Below are 11,562 nucleotides of genomic sequence, written 5' to 3' on the forward strand. Positions count from 1 at the left end.
TGTTTGAAAGTAGGGTCCTGCCCTATATACTCAGCAGAAATTTGGGCCTTAGGTGTTGTTGTGGCCACAACAACGTAAGCCTTCACAGGGCCCTGCTGTGAAATATTAGATCAAGAATTGTAATTACATGCCCCTGTTGAACAGGGGCAGAAAAACTGGGCCTTTGGTGGTGGTGGTGGTGGTGCTGGTGCCACAACGCTGTAAGTCCTCACTCGCTCTTGGTGGGTGCAGAAATGGGCCCTGCTGTGAAATATTAGATCAAGAATTGTAATTACATGCCCCTGTTGAACAGGGGCAGAAAAATTGGGCCTGTGGTGGTGGTGGTGCTGGTGCCACAACACTGCAACCCCTCACAGACACTTTAGTTGGAACGCAGGAACGAGCCCTGCTGCAAAGTATTGCATCAAAAATTGTAATTACACGCCCCTGTTAAACAGGGGCAGAAAAATTGGGCCTTAGGCACTGGTGCTGGTGCCACAACACTGCAACCCCTCACAGACACTCTAGTTGGAACGCAGGAACAAGCCCTGCTGCAAAGTATTGCATCAAAAATTGTAATTACACGCCCCTGTAAAACAGGGGCAGAAAAATTGTGCCTTAGGCACTGGTGGTGGCGCCCAGAACCAAAAATCTTCTTACAAGCTATCAGCGTGATGATTGAGGAGGAAGAGGATAATTACTCAGGGATAGTCACTCAGCATCAGCATAGGCAGTCTTTGAAGGGATCTGAGATTTCAAAAAAAATTATTCGGTTACATCAGCATCAGGTGCTTGGTAGCTGGTGGTGATCCAAGACTGATTCATTTTTATGAAGGTCAGTCGATCGACCAAGTCGGTGGACAGACGCACCCTGTGATTGGTTACCACGCCTCCAGCAGCACTGAATGTGCGTTCCGAAAGAACGCTGGATGCAGGACAGGCCAGTAGCTTAATTGCATACTGTGCAAGCTCTGGCCAGTGATCCATCCTCAAGACCCAGTAACCCAGAGGATTTTCGGTGGGAAAGGTGTCCAAGTCTGATCTTGCCCCTAGGTATTCCTGCACCATGTAAAACAGACGCTGGCGATGGTTGCTGGAACCGATCATACCTTGGGGCTGCGGACCAAAAAATTGTCTGAACGCATCGGTCAGACGGCCACCTTCTCCACCGCTCCTTCTTTGACTGACCGAAGCCTCAGCAACACGTTGTCCAGAAACAGGAGTTTGTAACCTCCCAGTCTCTGGGAACGCGTTGCACAGACCTTTCTGCAAGGCCTCCCGAAGATGTTTCATCCTCTGCTCCCTCTGCGATGGCAAGATAAGGTCCGCAACCTTACCCTTGTAACGTGGATCAAGGAGGGTTGCCAGCCAGTATTGGTCCTTCTCCTTGATACCACGAATACGAGGATCCTTACGCAGGCTTTGCAGGATCAAGGAGGCCATGCAGCGTAGGTTTGCTGAGGCATTCGGTCCGGAGTCCTTTGGGTCACTAAGGACTACATGGTCCGCAGCCACCTCCTCCCAGCCACGTACAAGTCCATGTGTTTCTTGGGACTGATCCCTTAAAGACTGCTGCTGATGCTGAGTGCCAGGCTCCACCTCCATACTGACACAATCTTCCTCCTCCTCCTCCTCCTCCTCCTCCTCTTCCTGTGTGATCGGCGGGCACGCAGGAACACTGTCTGGATAAAGGGGGCCTTGAGAGCTAAGGAAGTCCTCCTCTTCCTGCCTCTGTTCTGCCTCAAGTGCCCTGTCCATTATTCCACGCAGCGTGTGCTCCAACAGGTGGACAGTGCCACTGATGCATGCACTGTCACTGCTCACCATCCTCGTGGCCTCCTCAAATGGTGACAGGACAGTGCATGCATCCCTGATCATGGCCCACTGGCGTGGGGAAAAAAAACCAAGCTCCCCTGACCCTGTCCTGGTGCCATAGTCGCACAGGTACTCATTGATGGCCCTCTGCTGCGTGTGCAGCCGCTGCAGCATGGCCAACGTTGAGTTCCACCTGGTGGGCATGTCACAGATTAGGCGGTTCTTGGGCAGGTTAAACTCCTTTTGGAGGTCCGTCAGCCGAGCACTGGCATTATATGACCGGCGGAAATGCGCACAGACTTTCCTGGCCTGCCTCAGGACATCCTGTAAGCCCGGGTACCTGCCCAAGAACCGCTGCACCACCAAGTTAAGGACGTGAGCCAAACAGGGCACATGGGTCATTTGTCCCTGTCGGAGGGCAGAGAGGAGGTTGGTGCCATTGTCGCAAACCACCATTCCTGCCTTAAGTTGGCGTGGCGTCAACCACCTCTGAACCTGCCCCTGCAGAGCTGACAGAACCTCTGCCCCAGTGTGGCTCCTGTCCCCCAAGCACACCAGCTCAAGCACCGCATGGCATCTTTTGGCCTGCGTACTTGCGTAGCCCCTTGAACGGCTACGGAGCACCGCTGGTTCCAAGGACAAAGCACAGGAAGAGGCCATGGAGGAAGAAGAAGAGGAGGGGGTGGAGGAGAGAGGTGTGTCACAATCATTAGCATTTTGGAGGCGTGGTGTCGGAACAACCTCCAACACTACTGCACCTTGTCCTGCATCCTTCCCAGCTGCCAGCAGAGTCACCCAATGCGCCGTAAAACTTAGGTAACGTCCCTGTCCATGCCTGCTGGACCATGAGTCAGCGGTAATATGCACCTTACTGCTGACCGCCCTGTCCAGCGAGGCATGGACATTGCCTTCCACATGCCGGTAGAGAGCCAGAATCGCCTTCCGTGAGAAAAAGTGGCGTTTGGGTACCTGCCACTGAGGAACCGCACATTCCACAAACTCACGGAAGGGGGCAGAGTCTACCACTGAAAAGGCAGCAGTTGAAGTGCTAGCAATTTTGCCAAGCTAGCATTCAACCGCTGTGCATGTGGATGGCTGGGAGCAAACTTCTTTTGGCGGTGCAGCAGCTGGGGCAGGGAAATTTGCCTGGTACAATCTGACGTCGGTGTACCAAAAGCAGATTGCCCACAAGTACTTGGCTGTGACACACCTAATTCTACACCTTCATTCCTCTCAGTGCAGGTCTCAGAGAGGACTGAAGGTATAGTGGGGTTGGAAATCTCAGCTGATGAGGAGCAAGGAGAGGTCCTCTTTGTTCTTTGGTGTGGGTCTTTTAGATACGCTTGCCAACGAACTGCATGGCAGGTCAACATATGTCTGGTCAAGCATGTGGTACCCAAGCGGGAGATGTTTTGGCCACGCGAGATACGCTTGAGACATATGTTGCAAATAGCAGCGGTGCGATCTGATGCACTCGTCTCAAAAAAGGCCCACACCAAAGAACTTTTTGAATAACGCGCAGAGACTGCAGTGCCCTGCACATGTGGAGCTTTGGGGTGTGATGCAGTCAATGTGCTGCCCTTATGATGTGCCACCTCCTCCTCCTCCTCCTCCTCCTCTCTCCTATCAGGCACCCACGTTGAGTCAGTGACCTCATCATCCCCTCCCTCCTCATCACTGGAGCAAACCTGGCAGTATGCTGCAGCAGCGGGAGCATGACTGTTGCGGCTCAACACGGCCAGCTGCCGAAAAAAAGGCCAAGCGTGTCCCACGGCCACGTGCTGATGAGGATGCACCGTCTCCACAACCAGCACTAGACACAGAGCCTGCTTGCCCTCTCTTATTGGCTTGTGACTGTCTACCTCTCCTTTTTGGCCTTCCAGACATACTAATGGCCTGTAGCTGCACTAAACTGGGATATATATATATATATATATATATATATGTACTGATACTGCAGCTAGCAAAATCAACTGCCTGCCTGTAGTATGAGAACACCACCAACCTTCTACAGGTAGCTTTAGCTGAACACTGTGAGCAGGACGCACCCCACTAACTTGTAGGTTTAGCTGAACACCGTGAACAGGACGCACCCCACTAACTTGCAGGTTTAGCTGAACACTGTGAACAGGACGCACCCCACTAACTTGTAGGTTTAGCTGAACACCGTGAGCAGGACGCACCCCACTAACTTGTAGGTTTAGCTGAACACTGTAAGATGGACGCACCACACTAACTTGTAGGTTTAGCTGAACACTGTGAGCAGGACGCACCCCACTAACTTGTAGGTTTAGCTGAACACTGTAAGGTGGACGCACCACACTAACTTGTAGGTTTAGCTGAACACTGTGAGCAGGACGCACCCCACTAACTTGTAGGTTTAGCTGAACACGGTGAGCAGGACGCACTGCACTAACTGTAAATAGTCTAGCTGCCTGACTGTGGTACTAATAGGATCAAAAAAACACCAGTAATTTTCTTCAGGTAGCTGTATATACTGTAACAAGACAAGCCTGCCTGTCAGTAAGAAGATAACAGGAACGGATCTAGCTGAACACTGTGAGCAGGACGCACCCCACTAACTTGTAGGTTTAGCTGAACACTCTGAGCAGGACGCACCCCACTAACTTGTAGGTTTAGCTGAACACTGTGAGGTGGACGCACCCCACTAACTTGTAGGTTTAGCTGAACACTGTGAGCAGGACACACTGCACTAACTGTAAATAGTCTAGCTGCCTGACTGTGGTACTAATAGGATCAAAAGAACACCAGCAATTTTCTTCAGGTAGCTGTATATACTGTAACAAGACAAGCCTGCCTGTCAATAAGAAGATAACAGGAACGGATCTAGCTGAACACTGTGAGCAGGACGCACTGCACTAACTTGTAGGTTTAGCTGAACACTCTGAACAGGATGCACCCCACTAACTTGTAGGTTTAGCTGAACACTGTGAGCAGGACGCACCCCACTAACTTGTAGGTTTAGCTGAACACTGTGAGCAGGACGCACCCCACTAACTTGTAGTTTTAGCTGAACACTGGGAGCAGGACGCACTGCACTAACTGTAAATAGTCTAGCTGCCTGACTGTGGTACTAATAGGATCAAAAGAACACCAGCAATTTTCTTCAGGTAGCTGTATATACTGTAACAAGACAAGCCTGCCTGTCAGTAAGAAGATAACAAGAACGGATCTAGCTGAACACTGTGAGCAGGACGCACTGCACTAACTGTAAATAGTCTAGCTGCCTGACTGTGGTACTAATAGGATCAAAAGAACACCAGTAATTTTCTTCAGGTAGCTGTAAATACTGTAACAAGACAAGCCTGCCTGTCAGTAAGAAGATAACAAGAACGGATCTAGCTAAACTAAATACAGTGTATATATATATATATATATATATATATATATATATATATATATGCAACACCTGGAATGCATATATATACACAATACACTGTAAGTGCAGCTAACTGACTGTTCTGCCTAATCTATCTAACTCAAATCAAATGTCACTGTGTGTCTCTCTCTCTCTCAATGAACGCCAGAACACACACTACACAGGGTCGCCGTGCAGGTGGCCTTATATAGTGTGGGGCGTGTACTAAATCCCCCGAGCCATAATTGGCCAAAGCCTCCTTGGCTTTGGCCAACTACGGCTCTCTGTTCAGGCGGCGCTGTGATTGGCCAAGCATGCGGGTCATAGTGCATGCTTGGCCAATCATCAGCCAGCAATGCACTGCGATGCCGCAGTGAATTATGGGCCGTGACGCGCCACACGAATTTGGTGCGAACGGCCCATATCGTTCGCAATTTGGCGAACGGGCAAACAGACGATGTTCGAGTCGAACATGGGTTCGACTCGAACACAAAGCTCATCCCTATTCAAGACGAATGTATGTTCGCCCGTTCGGCAAATTCAGAACAGTATGGGGCGTTCATGGCAAATTTGAGTGCCGCAGAGCGCCCCATAATCCACTGCGAGGTTGGCGTCCTATGATTGGCCAAAGCATGCACCTGACCTGAATGCTTTGGCCACTCATAGCGCGCTCTGCTGAGAGAGCCATAATTGGCCAAAGGCAGGGTACCTTTGGCCAATCATGGCTCAGGGGGCTGAGTCCACGCCCCACACTATGTAAGGCTGCTTACAAGGCGGCCGTACATATTGTAATGAATGAGAGCAGCAAAATGACATTTCTAAAGGAAAAAAATGTCATTTAAAACGGCTCACTGCTGTAATGTATTTCTGGATCCTGGCAATATACATAAAAATCATTGAAAAAACTGAACCCCCCCCCCAGTCCAAAACAGACCCTTTGGGTCTGGTATGGATATTAAGGGGAACCTCACTCCAAAATTTTAAAAAAATTCCGTGGGGGTCGCCAAAAATCCATGGCAGGCCCTTCACGTCTGGTATGGATTTTAACCCCGTGCCAAAATAAAAAGAGTATGGCATGGGGGTCCCCCCCAAAATCCATACCAGAGCTTTATCCAAGCTCGCAACCTGGCAGGCCGCAGGAAATGGGGGGACATGAGAGCGCCCCCCCTGAACCGTAACAGGCCACATGCCCTCAACATGGGGAGGGTGCTTTGGGCCTCAAAAAAGTAAAAATGACATGAGACAGTTTTGGACAATTCCTTTAAAAAAAAAAAAAAGTGTCCTGCGATGTTCATCCATCTTCGATCACAGCGCCGGCGGACCGGGAAAAAAAAACGGAAAAACTCTGCCTCGATGGCAGTCTTTTCGCGGTGATAGCTCTTATATAGCCAAGGGTGGGACCACCCGGTGACATCACAAGATGTCAGAAGGGGGCTTGGTCCCCCGGTTATGTCACCGGGTAGCCCCGCCCATGGCTATATAAGAGCTGTCACTGCGAAAAGACGGTGGATTTTTATGTGCTATATTTTTCGGTACCATCGATGCCATGATCGACAATGGATTTACATTGCGGGATTTAAAAAAAAAAAATTAATAAAGGTATTGTCAAAAACTGTCTCCTGTCATTTTTACTTTTTTGTTGAATGAGAAGGGGTACAATGTACCCGATACCAATTCACATGGGGGGGCGGGATCTGGGGGTCCCCGTGTTAAAGGGGGAGTTCCAGATTCTGATAAGCCCCCTACACACAGACCCCCACAACCAAAGCGCAAGGGTTGTGGGGATGAGTCCCTTGTCCCCATCAACATGGGGACAAGGTGCTTTGGGGGCTACCCCAAAGCACCCTCCCCATGTTGAGGGCATGTGGCCTGGTACGGTTCAGGAGGGGGGGAGCTCTCTCATCCCCCTTCCCTTTTCCTGTGACCTGCCAGGTTTCGTGCTCGTATAAGGGTCTGGTATGAATTTTGGGGGGACCACCACGCCATTTTTTTAATTTTGTTGTGGGGTACCCCTTAATAACCATATCAGGCCTGTTATGAACTGGGGGGGCAACTCACGCCGTTTTTTTGTCAATGATTTTTATCTATACTGCCAGGATGCAACAATTCATTACAGCCGCAAGCAATTTTAAATGAAATTTCTTCCATTAGAAATGTAATTTAGCTGTGGCACTGTAAAACTCATGAGAAAGATGTGCTTCTTTACAGGCAGACTAAGGGGACCCCAACCCCCCCCCCCCCCCCCGTCACTATATTTAAAGGAATATTTCTTTTTTATTGTTTTACTTTAAGCGTTATTAAAATCACTGCTCCTGAAAAAACTGCTGTTTTAAATTTTTTTTTTTAGCATTGATACCTGTCCCCTGGGGCAGGACCCGGGTCCCCAAACACATGTTCAGATCATCCCTATATATTATTATTCAGTGCATACCCTGTTGGTTGTGTCACCTGTCTCTGAGACTGTAATAAATAATACGGCACACTCTCTGGAAAAGATCCAAGGTTGCATAGAAGTTGCTTGAAGATTGTTCTACATCCTCTTCCCATTGCACAATCTTTATACTTCACAATACTTATCAGATGACCGGTGATACAGATTATAGAGATAACTACCCCCACACATTGCACAACAAGACATTCCACAGACAGGAAACCACAACTAACAACACCTTCCTGCAAAGTCATTCAAGCCCCATAAACCTGTTATTATCTATAGAAGTACAAATAAAATCATAGTAAGGGGAGAATGGGAAAACTGAATTAATTAGAACTGATGAGGGTAAACTGACATCATATGCAGATGGGAGTTCATCTCTATCTCCTGTCTGATCAATGTTTATAAACAATGTTACTTTCTATCTCTCTATATCCCCTCTGGTAAATGTTTCTAAACAATGTTACTTTGTATCTATCTATCTCCTGTCTGATCAATGTTTATAAACAATGTTACTTTCTATCTCTCTATATCCCCTCTGGTAAATGTTTCTAAACAATGTTACTTTGTATCTATCTATCTCCTGTCTGATCAATGTTTATAAACAACGTCATATAGACCAATTTCTTTGCTTTGCTCGGACATTAAAATCCTAGCAAACGTACTAGCAACTAGGCTAAGTAAATGTATTAATAACTTGGTACACCCAGACCAAGCAGGATTTATCCCCCATAGGTCTACCAGTGTCAATATTAGGAGAGCATATCTGAACCTGCAGACCCCAGTTGCAGACAGGGATCCCAGAGCCATTATGTCCCTGGACATAGCTAATGCATTTGATAGCTTGGAGTGGGGCTACCTCTGGGGAATAATGGACAAATTTGGGTTTGGTCCGGTTTTTATCAACTGGGTAAAAATCTTGTACAGCCGTCCATCAGCTAAGCTAAAGATCAACAACGAGTACACAGATAGTTTGACACTAGAGAGGGGCACAAGACAGGGGTGCCCATTATCGCCTCTCCTGTTTGCTCTGGCAATGGAGCCGTTGGCGGAGGCTATAAGAAGGGCACCGGGCCTGCGGGGCTTTAGGAGGAAGTGTAGCGAAGAAAGAGTCGCACTTTGCGCAGACGATGTCTTGGTATTCCTGGGGGATATGGGTCCATCTCTGGAAAAAACGATGCAACTGGTAGAAGGATTTGGGAAGGTATCGGGCCTAGTAGTTAACTGGGATAAATCATCATTGCTACAGATTGACTCAATCAATAACCCCCTCCCTGTTGGTCTCCCTGAGTTAAACGTAACTGATAAGATAAAGTACCTGGGAATAGTAGTGACTAGCGATCCCAATAACTACATCCGAGATAACTTGGCTCCCTTGCTTGAGAAGTTTAGAAGGAAATGCGGCATCTGGTGTCGGCTTCCCCTGTCGCTGCCAGGAAGTTCAAATTTGATTAGAATGATTTGGTTGCCACAACTGCTTTACATTCTCCATAACTCCCCGGTATGGATCGGGAGAAAATGGTTTATGAAAATAAACTCCTTATTTAGGGAATTTATTTGGAAGAAGGGTCAGGCTAGGATTAAATTGCAGACATTGCAGCGACCTACCTGGGAAGGAGGATTGGCAATTCCCCATCCGTATGGCTATTATTTAGCTGCTCAAATGCAGCAATTGGGTGGTTGCGAATCCCTGGGCGAAGCAAGTGCCAGCAATAAAATAATGCTAGAAGGTAACCCACATAGACGCTTGGTGGATGCACTAGAGGCGGGTTCACTCCAGAGAAAGTTGCCAACACATAAATTAGTAAATAAGACCTGGCAGACAGTTAAGAAGATCATGGGGTATGGAGGCATTACTGAGTTTTCACCTATATGATTTAACGAATCTCTGGAGGAATTAATGTCTATAGAAAAGAATCCTGTTTAGGGAAAGTCACAGAATTCATAGATTGGCTCAGCTGTATAGCGATACTAACTTGAAATCCTTTATGGAACTGAGAATGGAATTTGGAGTTCCATATAATACATTCTATAATTACTTACAGATCAGGCATGCACTGAATACCCAATTTAGGTCTTCCCCTATGAAGCGGTGTAAAACACTGCTCCTTAATAAAATAGTTAAAGCAACAAACACTAAGGGGCTGATTGGAGATGTGTATACGCAGCTATTGGACAAGATTCTGGTTCAAGGCGTGCCCCTTGGGTCTAGAGAAGGATGGGTGGTGGATGTGGGGCAGTTGACAGATACCCAGTGGAAAAAAATATTGGAACTTGGGCAGACGGTGTCCGTCTCTCCGTCACAGAAGGCCTCACACCTCTTCCTTCTACATAGAGCATATTACACTCCTAGAAGACTGTACAGGTTTGGGAGTAGGCCAGACGACAGATGCCCCAGGTGTTATAGGTCAGGAGATCTCATACACATGGTTTGGAGATGTCCAAAATTGGTAAGATATTGGTCGGAAGTGGTCGGGACAATAAACCGTAGATTCAAGGTGAACTTGGAATTAGATGCTAAGGTGTGTGTGATGGGGTTGGTGGGAGCTAACATGGGTAATCCCAGCACAACCACTGCCATAGTAAGGTGTCTATACCAAGCGAGAAAGTTGATAGCACAATCCTGGCTCTCAACAAACCCCCCAACTATAGGGGAATGGCTTAAAACAATGGACTCTTTGGTCTGGACAGAAAGGACGGTATACACTAAAAAAGGGAATTACAGTAAATTTCTTGGCATATGGAAGCTCTGGCTCCAGGAGCTGAATATACGGCATCTCTTCTGAACCAATTATTCTCAGACCCCTCACGAGTGCGGGGGCGAATAATGGCCCAAACCGGACAAATCCGGGTGTAGGAACAGGCTCCACCGGGGCTTAGACAGTTGTAGCATGCCGTGAGTCCTAGTGCTAATGAATTTAACTTTTGCGCTGTTTACAAGGGAAGGGAGGGGGGTGGCAAGGCGGGCAGTAGATAAAGGGCGGGTGGGAAGAGCAGGGAGGGTAAAAAAAGGGGGAAAAATAACACATTGCAAGTTGTTACTATTTACATATTTATTGTTTGTAATTATCACAGCGCACAGTAGAAATGCGTGGTATTTAGCTCTACTTTTGCCTTTGTAATACGACTTATTGTCTTTGTTAATTGCACTTTAATACAATGCGCCACGAAAGGTTTGTAACTTTTTATATTGTTATCAATAAAAAGATTTGAAACAGAAAAAAATGTTTATAAACAATGTTACTTTGTATCTCTCTATCTCCCGTTTGATCAATGTTTATAAACAATGTTACTTTGTATCTCTCTATCTCCTGTCTGATCAATGTTTATAAACAATGTTACTTTGTATCTCTCTATCTCCCGTCTGATCAATGTTTATAAACAATGTTACTTTGTTTCTCTATATCTCCAGTCTGATCAATGTTTATAAACAATGTTACTTTGTATCTCTCTATCTCCTGTCTGATTAATGTTTATAAACAATGTTACTTTGTATCTCTCTATCTCCCATCTGATCAATGTTTATAAACAATGTTACTTTGTTTCTCTATATCTCCAGTCTGATCAATCTTTATAAACAATGTTACTTTGCATCTCTCTATCTTCCATCTGATCAATGTTTATAAACAATGTTACTTTGAATCTCTCCATCTCCATTTGATCAATGTTTATAAACAATGTTACTTTGTATCTCTCTATCTCCCTTCTGATCAATGTTTATAAACAATGTTACTTTATATGTCTCTATCTCCCGTCTGATCAATGTTTATAAACAATGTTACTTTGTATCTCTCTATCTCCCTTCTGATCAATGTTATAAACAATGTTACTTTGCATGTCTCTATCTCCTGTCTGATCAATGTTATAAACAATGTTACTTTGTATGTCTCTATCTCCTGTCTGATCAATGTTATAAACAATGTTACTTTGTATCTCTCTATTTCCTGTCTGATCA

Source organism: Aquarana catesbeiana, linkage group LG03, assembly GCF_042186555.1.
Source record: "Aquarana catesbeiana isolate 2022-GZ linkage group LG03, ASM4218655v1, whole genome shotgun sequence".
Taxonomy (NCBI): domain Eukaryota; kingdom Metazoa; phylum Chordata; class Amphibia; order Anura; family Ranidae; genus Aquarana; species Aquarana catesbeiana.